This window comes from Chelonia mydas, chromosome 11, assembly GCF_015237465.2.
Source record: "Chelonia mydas isolate rCheMyd1 chromosome 11, rCheMyd1.pri.v2, whole genome shotgun sequence".
Lineage (NCBI taxonomy): Eukaryota > Metazoa > Chordata > Testudines > Cheloniidae > Chelonia > Chelonia mydas.
In genome coordinates this window covers 32412934-32427577 of record NC_051251.2, presented here as the reverse complement: position 1 = coordinate 32427577, position 14644 = coordinate 32412934, and positions in this window count along the sequence as shown.

Genomic DNA, 14644 nt, shown 5'->3' with positions numbered 1-14644 from the left:
GAACTTTCTGCAAGAGTAGGATTGTTAATCCTGGTGACCTGGCCAAATTCCAACCTGGCTAAGTACTATTATTTACCCTATAGTTCTAATTTCGTAAAGTATTCTCTTCACTTCCTGTCCTAAATTGTTGTGTAGTCTTATTGTGTGCTGTTATGTGTTGCACTCCACCCCAGAAGTGGCTACATATCAGTGGTAGAGGGTATTTACTACAGAGTAAGGGCCACATTAAATTTGCAACTAGGCTTCCATTAAAAGCCTTGTATGGTAAAAGAACAACAAAAAACAAACAAAAAACACTACTTTTGTTTACAAATATCTTAGTCTCAGGCCAGAAGAGAATTCTTTTGGAAAATCTAAAGCAAGTCAGGCATGCCATTTTATAAGGCATTTTACAGAGCAGTGAAATTGTAACACATGTCTAAGTAGCAAAAAGTGTCTAGCCATTTTTGGGAAGACAGAAATGAAAAATTACTTTGATTTATGAGTTAATACTTCCCCTGTTCTTATTTCATCTCAAGAACTATTGCATATGTTAGATTAGGATAAACTTCATCTAAAAATTGAAAAGCTATTAAAAATTTTTTGTTTTTCTTTCCTCCTCCCCAGTTTACTAGTTCTGTGAGAGCTGCCAGATAGTGAAAGAATTTGTCAGTGACTTAGCTGCTTACCTATTATTATTACTTAACAGAACCTAAAAGTGAGCAGGGTGCTTTACAAGCAAAATAGAATAAGTGGCCTAATTCACCTTCCATTTAAACCAGTTTTACTTGTGCAACTCCATTTACTTTAAATTAGTTATTTCTGAATAATACCAGAGCTCAGAATCAGGCCCGAGGTCTCTAAAACCCTGATGCTGCACTGAGAACCACACAGGCATAGTGGTTCTCAATGCAAGACTGAGGCCTAATACTTAGACATAACATGAGGACTGGGAATAACAAACAGGAAGAAGATAGGGTGAGGAAGGATGAAGGTCACATTTAATATTTAAAAGTTAATAGTTGAGCATGAAATACGTTACTTTAAATAGTTCTGTTGATTAGAATAATCATGCTCAGCACAACAAAAAATACATCAATATTTTCCCAATAACTTTAATATGCTTATTGACCCTGATTCTCTCGTTTGGCCAAGCTTCACTCGATACAGGACCCAAGGGTGGCTTTGTTACCTTTGCAACAACACAGTACTGGAACAGACTTGGTGTAAGTTATAGTAACTTCAGGGTTCCCAAAACCTACACCCATCTAACAGAGGGCCATTTGGCTGGTGGCAATAGCTGGAACATAGAGATATTCCAGGCATGCTCCTTATGCTGGCAAAATTAATGTCACTGAGGGGGGGTGTTTTTTTCATACCCCTAAGTGACAAAAGTTTTGCCGACTTAAGTGCTAGTGTAGACATGGCCTAAATAATGTTGCAACACAATTTTACTATGGCTGTTGTTCTCATGGTGTTCAAACAAAGTAGATCTTTGTCATGTAAATGTGGCCTAAATTTCTGATAGATAGTGGACACACTGGTCCACAGAGCTTGGCATAACAACAGAACTTAGTTCTCCGTGTGCTTTTTAAGAATGAGAGGGTGACTTAATGTTGAGCTCCTTGGGGTAGGGACAATATCTTGTTATAAGTTTGTACATTTCCTACCTTCTGTAATAAAAGTGACAATATTGATTTTATTTACAATGAAAAACAATCAAAAGTATAGAATCAATATGATTACGGTAATTTGACTGTATTGGAATATGGCTCCAATACAGCAAAGCACTTAAATGTGTGCTTAAAAAGCATGTGAGTAGTCCCATTAACCACAGTTGCCAACTTTCACACAGTAAATAAGCACCCCGACTTTCACAATAAGGCAAAAATCAAGCTAATCCCATTTCAAAACAAGGCCAAAACAAGCCAGTCCCTAAGACCCCAACACCCTATGTGACTAGATCCCCACGGTGTGCAGTCTGGGACTCTGGTGGGCCCATTGTGCACCTCTGACTCTCTCCCCCCACTTGCCTCTGCTTGCCCCTTGCCCCTGCTTGCCCTCCCTTGGCCCTGCTTGCTGGGAGTCAATAAAAAAAAAGAAGCAACAAGCTACAAGCCAGACAAGCAACAAGTTACAAGCCAAAAACTAGCCAACAAGCAACTCACAAGCCAATTAAGCCAAAAAGAAGACCAATTTCTGTGTTTTTTTCCATGGGTTTGGCATGTCTGCCAGTAACTTCAAGGGGACTTCTTTTGTGCTTTAAAATTAAGCATGCACTTAACTGTTTGCAGGATTGGGGTTTTGTGGGTGGTGGGGCTGCTCTGTACTGCCCCTTCAGGGCCAAACGTGGTACTGCAGGCACATCCCACCTTAGTCTGCAAGGCTGTCTGCTTGGGGCAGGGTAGCCTGTGCCTTAAGCTTATCAATCTCTAAACAACCAAGTAACAAAATAGCAACTCAGGATTCAGCTGTCTGTTCCTTTAAACAAACACACACACACACAAAACCCAACCCTTAAAACGCAAGCATTTAGTTGCAGTGTTTAGGGCAAGGCCTTGATCTGGGCCTAGGTACTGGGTTACCTGTGAGGAGCTCCTTTTCTGTCCCAGTCACCCACCTCTATCTCTGAGCAAAAGCAGGCAAGCCTTCTTAACTGGCCTGCTTGTTCTTGATTGATCAGTATTTCCTCCTGGCCCGCCTAGGCCTCTGGAGGATTTTCTTGTTCATTGCCCAGTCTGACTGGATTTTCCTTGGGTGGGGAATGTCAGGTGCTGATGCCTCCAGTCGGGAGAAAAGGGGGCCTGATAAAACCCATCACACACTTCCCCAAGCAACATGGGCCCCAGGACCTGATCTCCCCCCTCCACGATAACACAACCATCTCAAAAAGAAGTCCACATTCTAGTGCTGTGAACCTGGCTAGAATTGTACACGAAAATCATGTTGCAATGGCAGATATCACTCAGTAATGCAAGAGTGAGTGTCCTACAACCGTTTAAGTGGTGCACGGTCTGTTAGTAGGTCAAAGGGAGCCCCTAAAAGATAGCAGCATAATACCCCCAACAGTCCATTTGATGGTGGCCTCTCTCGAAGGTGGCGTACCTGGTTTCCTGTGGCTGCAGTTTCCAGCTTACGTACGGTATTGGATGTTCCACACCCGGAACATTTTGTGACAGCACTGCATCAAATACAAACTGATGCTTCCACAGCTGGAGTATAAAACAGTAGTGAGAAATCCAGACTCTGTAGCACAGGCTGTTTTTTGCTAAAGGCCTTGTTACACTCAGTTGTCCACTGGACTGCTAGAGGTGTATTGGCCTTTGTAAAGTCTGCCAGTAGTGTCAACAAGTGTTGCGAAGCAGGGCATGAACCTCTGTAATAGCTGGCTAGAGCAGGAAAGTCTGCACTTGTTTCTTGGTGGTGGGAAATGGAGCCTCCCATCGTTCCTCTATCTTATTTTTCCCAGCCCTTCTCTAAAAAATACCCGAGATAGAGGGTTTCCTGAATCCCACACTTACTTTTTTCAGATTAGTGATGAGACCACCTTCTTCAGTAATTGTAACACATAAGCCACATATACCAGATGTGAATGCCAAGTTGTACTAAATATAACTACATCGTCCAAATAGGCTGGTACGAACTGGATGCGGTGACATAGGGCTTGGTCCATAAGCCTCTGGAATGTGGCAAGGGCCCCATGCAGTCAAAAGGGCATGGTCGTAAACTGAAAAATCCCAGTATGTATGGCAAATGCCATCTTTTCTTTGGAATCTGGGGCCCAGGTTATTTGCCAGAACTCTTTTTGTAAATCAAGTATCGTTATATGTTTAGCCTTCCCCAAGGTGGTCAAGGAGTTAATTGACATGAGGCATCAGGAAGCATCAAATTATGATACTGAATTCTTCCTGAAGTCTACACAAAATCAAGTGGTCCTATTGGGTTTGGGAACCAAAACCACCAGGTTACACCAAGGGCTCTTGGACTCCTTAATGACACAAAGGTCTAATGTGGCCTGACCTCCTGCTCTGTGGTTTGTGGAGCTGCCCCGGAATGCAATAAGTCTCATGTTTTAGCTTTACTTCTGGGCTGATTTGGATTTGGTATTCCATAAAATGTGTGTGCACTGGCTGGGTGAGAACATGGTGCTGTAGTGAGTAGCTTGCCAGTGTAAGCAAGGAGTAAGAGTTTCTGCTATCAGCACATCTTCAGCACCTGCTGGCTCTTGCATATGAAGGTGAGATTCACAGGGAGATCCCTGGGATCTATGAACAAGATTTCCTGAGCGCACCTATGTTTTAACACATTTATGTGGAAGATCTGGTGTTTCTTCATTTTGTCTTGACGGTGAATTTCATAATGAACTTTTCCAACTTGCTGGAGAACCTCAGAGTCCTTGCTATTTGGCCAGGAGCTTGATCTCCTAATTGGGGAGGAGTGGCATGATACCTTTTCCCAAGCTCCTTTATTATAGCGTTGAGCCTGAATTTGTTGGGCCTCCAAGAGTCTTCTTTCCAAATTTTCCTTACTGTTTGAATTGCTTGTGCACCTGTAGGATGTGCTGTAACATGTTTTGAGTGCAATTGCTGCTCTTCCAGGCCCCTTTAAGGAGGTCCAGGAATCCTCGAGGCTGTTGGCCATATCACAGTTCACTGGGTAAGAAGCCTGTTCAGGCCTGAGGCACATCTCATATGGTAAAGAGGAGATAGGGAAGTTGCTGATCCCATGGGGTCCATTGTCACAAATTTCTTCATCATTTGTTTAAGAATCTGATTAAACCTTTCCACCAGGCCACTGGTCTGGGATGGGACACTGAAATTTGGAGGGGTCTAATCTTAAGAAGCTGCCATATCTTCTGCATTAGGCAGGAGGCAAAGTTACTCCCATAACTGTGAAGGACTTGTGCGAAAAGCAGGATTAACTTCCTTGCTATGGCCTTGGCCGTTATTAGGCAGAAGGGAACTGCTACCGGGTAATGGATTGCAGAATCCACTACCCTGCTGCCATTTGGTCTTTTTTCTAATGGCCCCACTATGTCCATCTCTACCTGCTCAAAGGGTGTTCTCATGAGTGATAAGAGGACCAAGGGAGCCCAGAGGTGTCCCTTAGGCACTACTTGTTGGCATTCTGGGCAGGATGCACAAGAGTTCACCACTTTCTTGTGGACCCATGGCCAAAAGAATCTGGATAGCATCCTTTCTAGGGTTTTATCTCTGCCAAAGTGACCAACAAAGGGGATGGAGTGTGCTAGTTGTAATACTTCTTTTCAAATGCTTCGGGGCACCAGGAGCTGGTGACAGAGCTCATCTGTCCAAGAGTTCTCCACACGGTAAAAACATATAATTTTGTAGTTCAAAGTGGGGAAATTGTGAGGCCTGAGCCTTCCACATGCTGGGTCCATTAACCACCACCAGCCAAGTGTATACTTCTCTAAGGATGTCTTCTCCTCACTGTTCCTGAACCAAATCCTAGCCAGGTGAGTCAGTGTTGGGAAGAGGGCTGTTCCGAGCTAATTCTGTTGAGCTGCCAAGGCTGTTCACAACCAAGCCTTCCTGGCTAGTTGTTGCTGTTTCTGAGTCTTCTTGGGTTGTGATTGGCCATCACAAAGGTCAGATACAGCAATTGGAAAGATATCAGACAATCAGACTGGGATCACATCTGGGTTCTCCAAAAGATGAGGTAGCAGTGAGAAGAAGTGTTGGCAGTCCTTTCTGATAATTACTTCCCATGGCAAGTTAAGTTACCCCAAATCGAAAGGTTCAAATGCACCCAGGTCATGGAATAGGTATGAATGTCCCCATGGATGTATATCATATGAACCGGCTCATCCACTCACAAGGCAGGAGGGATAGATCAGTGGTTTGAGCATTGGCCTGCTAAACCCAGGGTTGTGAGCTCAATCCTTGAGGGGGCCATTCAGGGACCTGGGCCAAAAATTGGGGATTGGTCCTGTTATGAGCAGGGGGTTGGACTAGATGACCTCCTGGGGTCCCTTCCAACCCTGATATTCTATGATTCTATGAACTCTTCCAGATCCAGCAGATTCTCCTGGACTAGAGTCTGGGAGCACTGGGAATCTATTTGTCCTGTCACCATTTGCCCTCTTCCACTCCTGAGTGCAACTGGAGCTACAAATTCCTGGCAACAGTCCTGCCAGAGACACCCTACCATTCTACAAAGCCACATTCCATTAAGTCACATCCCATGAGGGGGCATGAGCAGCTGATGTGTCCCGGCTTCCCACAACGGGAATCAAATGACTGGCCAGTTAGGGGAGACTCCTTGGCCTGCTCCTGGGTGGGACTCCATACACTACTTCTCTGATGGTTCTTGAGATGGTGTTGCAAAGCACCTTTGGAGTTCCACTGAAGGGGTACCCCTCATTCTGGGATTTCTCAGGGAGGTAGCCTTTTTCTGGTACCCTGAGTTGACTCCTCAGGAGATAGGGGCTGGGATTCACCAGATCCAGGCCGTTCAACCAATGTGCCATAAAGTTCTCAGTGAGTTTAACAGCATCTGTCAACATGCTGGGGTTCTGTGAGCATAGCCAGGTTTGAGTGGCGGACAGCAAAATATCTAGGTACTGTTAGAGTATCACCGACTCCAGAATCTTGACTGGACAACAGGATGCTGGCTGCAGCTAGCGAGTGTCCCAGTCCTTTAGCTGTGATGCCACAGCCCAAGGCCATGCCCCTAGTGGGAAATGTCCTATCCAGAATTGGTGCTAGTAAGCTTAGGTGATACCCCTAGTTGGTCAAGGAAGCAGGCTTTCAGGGTATCCTAATCCTTTGCAGCTTCATCATCTAAGGCCTGGCAGGCAACATGGGCTTCTGCAGTGAGAAAAAGAGCTAGCTGCGTGATCCAGATGGTCTTCACCCATTGAGCAGCATGCAAATGTATCAAGATATATCTCAGGGTCATAAGCGGGTCCCAATTGGGAAGGGACAATACCTGGTGCCTATGGAGTCACTTCTGAGTGGCCTGCTCAAGCATCACTGCCTGAAACTGCTGTTGCCATAGCTTGAAGAGCACAGCTTGCTCCTGCTGGGTGGCTCTCCAAGCCTACTGCTGCCCTTCCAGGAAAAGCTACTGGGCCTCTGCCTGGATCTGCTGCTGCTGCTGAGTTAGGAGTTGTATGATCTCATCCACGGTACATCTCCCCCAACCTTACAGAAAAAGGGGGAGTCAATTCCACTGTTGGAAACAAGTTGTGGGAGGCAGTGCTACTCTGTAGTGCCCCTTTCAGGGCTACAGGTGGTACTGCAGGTGCTCCCACTTTAGTCCGCATGGTTTGACTGTCTGTGTCGGGCAGGATACAGTGTCATACGCTTGGCATCAGTTTCTACACAACTAAGTAACAAAACAGCAGCTCAGGATTCAGCTGTCTGCACTTTTATGCAAGGGGGGAAAACCCCTTCAAATGCTAGCAATTAGTTGCAGCACTTAGGAGAAGGCCCTGACCTGCTCCTGGGTTCTCAGTTATTCCTGAGGAGCTCCTCCTCTGTCCCAGACTTATCCAGTGTTGTAGTAGCCAGGGAAGGTACTAACAAACTTCAACAGGATTTTATTTTTTAAAGTGGAAATCTCTTTTCCAAGCTGCTGCTGCACCCTCAGTAGCTCTCCCTCTGCCTCTTCAACTCCTCCCCCCTCCTTCCTGTTTCCTGTCCTTTCAGACTCCCAACAGCCAGTGCTCCCAATTCTAATAATTACAAGCAACATCGAAATACCACATTCCCTCCTCTCTTAAGAAACTCTCCCAATTACAATAAACATTGTTGTTCTAACTACAGGACAAATAGGAAACAAGGCACTATACTGTTGACAGAAATATTACACTAAAAACACTATAGATACTACATAACATAGTCTCTAGTCCAGACAGGTGGTCGTCTGGGTCTGACAGGCCATCTGTCAAGCCCCGGTTGCAGTGCAATGTCTTGTTGTGTTGATACTATGGTGAAGTCATCCAATGCAGACTGGGTGTTGGTATAATCTCCTCTTGGTGCATAAGCAGGTGCAAAATAAGAAGCATTCCATACCCGCCCATCAGAAAGTCGATAGGTGTAAGGTCCCTTCTTCTCTATGATTTTAAGAGGAGCTGTGAATTTATGGTCCCCTTTGCGTAAAATTCCAGGTTTTTGTATTCTAACGAAGGAACCACACTGAAACTTTGGTTCCTTAGCACCCCGCCGCTTGTTTGTGAAAGCCTTATACTTTGCTTGATTCTGTTCACCGGTTTTTCTCACATCATCCTTGGTCGGGGCCTCAGGTCGTGCCTTTAACAATCCGGTAATGTTCAGTTTAGTATTCATCTGTTTCCCATGCAGTAACTCTGCGGGTGATCGTTGCGTTGTGACATGTCGTGTAGCCCAGTATGCTCACAAGAAATCAGTAGTGAAGGTTATCCACAATCGCCTTTCCAGTTTAGCCGTTTGCAAACTCTCTTTCAAACTTCTGTTAAGCTGTTCAATTTCCCCATTGGCTTGAGGGTAGTATAGGGATGACCTTCTGTGTAAAATGTTCCTCTCTGCTAGAAAAGTTTCAAACTCCAGGGAAGTAAATTGACTACCATTATCTGAAACCAGTTCTTTGTGGTTACCTTCCCTGCTAAAAACTGAAGAGAGAACTTAATTACTGTTTTTTGCGATTTGCGATGTAAACGCTACCTCAGGCCATTTACTGAAATAGTCTGTTAAGGTGATGGCATAACAACAGTCAATTGGAGCAGTATCAAAGGGTCCTACAATGTCAATTGCCACTTTTTCCCATGCAGATTCAGGAAGAGAAACAGGCTGTAATGGAGGGGTACATGTCACTGCTGTCTTATCATGCATTTGGCAAGTGACACAGGATTTTATGAGCGCTTCAGTTTGAGAGTCCATCCCTGGCCACCAATACAGATCCCGTAGTCGTTGTTTGGTTCTGACAATTCCTTGATGAGTATCATGTGCCAGATATATGAGTTTTGACTGTAATTCTTCGGGCACAAGTAGCCGGTGTGTACCTCGTAGCACACAGCCATCAAGCAAAGAAAGTTCATCCCGAACTATAAAATAAGGCAGCAAAACTGGGTCAAGGTTTTTAGGGTTACTGGGCCATCTATGTCAGAAATTCCCATAGTTTTTGTTGAATTGGACATGCTGAACAAGCAGCTTGAAATTGTTCCTTTGTAACTGCAGTGAGAGTACTTGTAATAAGCGCAACTACTACATCCTCATCCTCCGGTGGACCATCTGGTGAAGGCAAAGGCAGGCGAGAAGGGCAATCAGCTACTACATTTTGGTTGCCAGGCTTATATTCCAGTTCATAATTGAAAGAGAGTAGTCTTGCAGACCATCTAGCAATACAATATCCTGCTCTTCCCTGTCCTTTTGTGATGAGCAACGCTGTCAAAGGGCAGTGGTCTGTGCACAACTTGAACGTTCGGCCCCACAGGTGAGTGCTCCATTTTTCAGTAGCCCAGACACAAGCAAGTGCTTCTTTTTCGACTGTAGAATATTTTCTCTCAGCATTATTTAGTGTCCTTGAAGCAAATGCAACAGTCCTCTCTGTGTTGTCCTCATTAAGTTGTGTGAGGACAGCCCCAAGTCCATAATCAGAAGCATCTGTAGTTACAATTGTGGGCAATGCAGGACGGAATAGTGCAAGTACTGGACTATGTACAATCAAGTCTTTCACCGTTTCGAAACTAGCTTGTGCATCCATTATCCACACTAAGGTTGAACTTCCCCGTAGTAATTCTTGTAATGGTTCAATGACAGAAGCATAATTGGGAACGAATTTTGCATACCAGGAGGTAAGACCCAAGAAGGAACGTAAGGTTTGCAAATCTGTTGGAGGAGGAGCATTTGACATTGCCAGGATATGAGCCAGATCAGGTTTTAGTTCAGCCTGTGAAATTGTATGCCCCAGAAAGGAGAGTTCAGTTTGTCTAAATTTGCATATGGACCTATTGAGCTTGAGGCCTGCTTTGCTGATGCAATTTAGTACAGACTGCAGGTAATTGTCATGCTCCTCCAAAGTATTTCCAAACACAATAATATCATCCAAATAGCACTGAACTCCATGTTGATTCTTCAAAATCAATGACATCATTTTTTGGAAGACACTTGGGGCTGATGCAAGACCGTATGGAACATGTTTAAAACGGAATATTCCCTCATGTGTAATAAATGCTGTGAGGTCTCTGCTATCTTCATGCAACATAACCCGGTGGTATGCGCTCTGCAGATCCAGAGTAGAAAACATCTTTGCTCCACGGAGTTCTGCAAATACTTCTTCTATGTGAGGAAGAGGATGGCTGTCAATCACAATAGCTTTATTTGGCTCCCTTAAGTCCACACAAAGGCGAATGCCTCCACCCTTCTTCTGCGTTACTACTATAGGTGAAACCCATTCCGAGGAGTTAATCTCTTCAATAATGTCCTCTTTGAACAAGTTTTCTAAGTTCCTCTGAAACAGCTTCCCTGACTGAAAATGGTAAGAGCTGTAATTTCTGTCATACAGGCATCACATTATTCCGCATTTTAACTTTATGCAGAAACCCATAAGCACAGCTGAGTTTCTCCTCAACCTGGTGTTGGGTCCCAGCTGAAACTGGTGTGTGTACCACAAGAGTGCTTTGCTGAGGAAGATCAATTCATCCATTAACTACCCTGAGATTTAAAGCAGCCAATAACTCTCTGCCAAGGATAGGAGTGCCTTTGTGGACAATGTAGAACTCTGCAGTTACACAGCAATCACCTAATGTAACTATTGCTGGCAGGCAGCCATGTACTGGAATATGGTTTTTCAAATAGCACACCAAATGAAGCTTGGGTTCAGTAAGAGGCACATCTCTAAAGTAATGCAAATAGATGGAATCAGGTAGTATAGATACTGCTGAGCCAGTGTCCAACCTTAACTGAATAGAGTGTGATTTGCCTGAGGGTACGGTGGAAACGTTTACCGTGCACTTTATTTGTTCTGGAATATGTGCAGTAGTGATTTTGTCCACGTCAGCACAGTAGCATCTGTTATTGTGACTGCATGCACCTGTTGATTGAACTGGCTGCTGTGATATACTTTAGCAAAATGCCCAATCTTTTTGCAATGATTGCACTGAGCTACTTTTGCCGGACATCCTGTGTAGCTTGCAAGGTGTTGTGGGGATCCACAGCGAAAGCATGCTTTTACTGCATTTTGAATTTGCTGATTTGGTGGTTTTTCATTAGTTTTCCTTTTGTAATTGTTTGTCTGCAGCGATAGTGAACTTTTCTGCAAAGGAGTCACAGCCTGGACTGTGCCTCTTGTATTCATGCTCATTATTTTGGCTTCAGCTGTAGCTGACTCAATCTCGATAGCAATGGTTATTGCTTTTTCTAGTGTAAATTGTGGTTCTAGAAGTAAACGTTCTCTTACACGAAGCATGGTTGTTTTCTCAATAAGCTGGTCTCTAATAATCTCATTTGCCATATTCCCAAAGTCATAAATTGCAATCAGACTCCTCAGGGAAGCAATATACTGCATTATAGTCTCCCCTGGTTTCCGCTCACGTTGGTGAAATCTGTAGTGATTAGCTACTACGTTCACTTTTGGTACAAAAAAGTTCTTTAATGCAGTGAGTGCAGTCTCATATTTATTGTCTGCAAGGGGAAAAGTGTAAAATATATGCTGCCCTTCTGCTCCAAGGCAGTGGATTAGCAGAGCACGCTTTCTTACTTCAGAAATCTCTGTAGCACTGATTGCAAGCAGATAAGTCTCAAAGATATGGATCCAGACAGTAAAAGCAATTGGAGGCTCACCACGGCTTTGTAGAAAGGGTGCAGGTGGGTTCAGAGGCAGAAGATCCATCCTTGTCACCAAAATATTGTAGTAGCCAGGCAAGGTACTAACAAACTTCAACAGGACTTTATTTTTTAAAATGGAAACCTCTTTTCCAAGCTGCTGCTGCTCCCTCAGTAGCTCTCCCTCAGCCTCTTCAACTCCTCCCCCCTCCTTCCTGTTCTTTCAGACTCCCAACAGCCAGTGCTCCCAATTCTAATAATTACAAGCAACATCTAAACACCACACCCAGCTCTACCTGAGACTAGAGAAAAAAACCGGCAAGCCTTCTCACCTGGTCTTATGGTTCTTGATTGGTCGCTATTTCCTTCTGGACCTTTTAGGCCTCTGGAGAATTGACTTGTTGGTTGCCCCATCTCAGTGGATTTTCCTTGGGTGGGGAGTATCAGGTCACTGATGCCTCCAGCAGGAGACAGAGAAGGCCTGATAGACCCCATCACAGGCCTATTTTAATATTTATTGTTTGGTAGAAGGATTATATTTTTTCTGCTCTTATTTATTTGTTTTATTTTTGGAAGAGCAATAGTACTGACACAAAACCATTTTATATATTATATATGTAGACTTTTGAAAAACAAATAAGGAGCAGAAATAGCTCAATAAAAATAAATATTCATGATAAAAATTGTACCAAAGTTTTGTGTGTGCGTGCATGCATGCATGCACTGATAGCGAGAAAAGACTCTGTTGTGCTATTCCAGAGTTAGTTGTAGTAGAAAGTAGTTTGGTCCTGCTGTTGTAGCCTCTCCAATGCCCCAGAGATATCATCTTCACATTACTGATAAGCATACTGGAACAGCAGAGAAAGAGACCATCCCAAAGAATCCGTCCAGGTTTCCCAGAGCAATCTGAAACAGAACTTGTGGTAGGTGGGGGTTAGTTAGTGCTGTGCAACTGCTTGTTTGGTGTAGTGCTGATTAATACACAGTAAACCTGCTAGTTATTGTAATACTACATCTTAGGGCCAGATCCTTGGCCCCTGCTAAGGTCCCTTTGTATTGCTAGATCAGTGCAAAGGGATCTTAACTGAGCCCTGAAGGGTCTGATGAGGATTCTCTCAATATGGTGGAATTGTGGGCTAGTGTGAAGCTGGCATGGCAGATTTTATGCCAGCCCTTTCTGACTCCCCAACTCCCAGTCATGTCAGAGAGTTTCAAGATGGGAGAGGAATTGTGATGGGGGGCCAAGAATGCAAGGCTGGAGCACAATGCATTCTGCTGAAACGTGGCTGGCAGAATGCTTGGAGGAACTGCTCTGTGTTATAGTAGGAGTTGGCATGGTTGCCCAGCCAGCACAGGATCAGAGAAGCATAAATATGATTTACAGCTACGTTTTGTCTCCCTTCCCTTCTCAGCCATGCTCGTGATCTCAGCACAGCTGAGAATTGCACCCGTCACCATAGTCTTATTCCTTGCAAGTTATGGTGAAGCCATTCAGGGTATGTCTATACTGCAGCTGGGAGTGAGCCTCCCAGTGCTGATAGACAAACTCGTGCTAATTCAGCCTGAGTTAAAGCACTAAAGATAGCCACGTGGACATTGATGATCGGGTGGCAGCCTGATCTCTCCAGCCCAAACTCCCCCGGGATCTGAGCTTAGGTGGCTAGCCTGGGTCTCCCCTGGAGTCTTAAATATCCACACTGCTATTTTTAGCATGCTAGCTCAAGCCAAGCTACCAAGAATATGTCTACCCGGGGTTGGAAGTTTAAACATATCTTTAGTATGTTAATTCTTGAGGCTCCCAGTAAGCTAGGACACTGCAGATACCATTTTGGGGGGCAATCTTTCTAGGCTTTGACCCTATACATGACGTTTCAGTCCAGATTGCTTCTGATTCTTTGGGGATTCCTGTCTTGGCACTTGGTCCTATCCTTCCACGTGGCAGCTCAGGGTACCCATAAGCTATTAGGGCCATTCATCTGGGATTCTGTTACCCTCTGCGCTCCTACATCACTTGCTTCAGAAGAGAGTCTGCAACAGATTGAACCCTAACAGCGAAATCAGAATTCCTCGGAGCAAGCAACTCACAAATAATGATCAACAGATTAGTCTAGCTGCAAAGCCATTAAAGTTGCTTTATACTATATATAAACTGCATTGTATTTTTAAAAAATTCCCTGGCTTTGTGTTCTTCTAAACTCTTTGATTATAGTGAGATGCAGTAGATCTTCATTCATATGACTACTCTAGGATGACATCATAAAATAGGGGTGTAACAGCATAAAGCCAGTATTACTTAGACACATTAAACTGTATAAATAGCCCTTAGAGAGTGATAGCATAAGCTCTGCTGTGCCAACAAGTATCTATGATAAGAATAAACCTCTTAAACCCAGAGTAAATTTTCTGAGCACGAAGGTTATGCTTTTAACTGGTTTCTACTGTGCTATTACTTTTAAACATTATGTTTTAAAGCATAGACTGTACATCATAATTGAATGAAATATTTAGTTTTTTATTAAATCAACCTCCATGCTTTTTTTTATTAGTAGCATGCATTTTCATGCTTATGCATCTATCCCTTATCAGTGGCATGAACACTAATATCAATCTTGCTGAAAGTTTCTTGTTTCTCGTGTGGCAAATATATTGGACTCTCTCTTTATGGTAATAAACATATATGCTTTGCAAACACCTCTGTTAACATTACAAGTAGGCCAACTGCTATCAAAAATGTACAATATTAGGCCCTGACCTATGTAATAAATTCTGTGTGGGCAGACCACTACGCTGACACAGAGCTCCATTGAAACCATTAAGTTTAGTGCAAGCTCTATGGGGGCACAAGGGTCTGCCCATGCAGAGTTTATTGTGGGATCAGGGCCTAAAGTCCCATTCCAGCA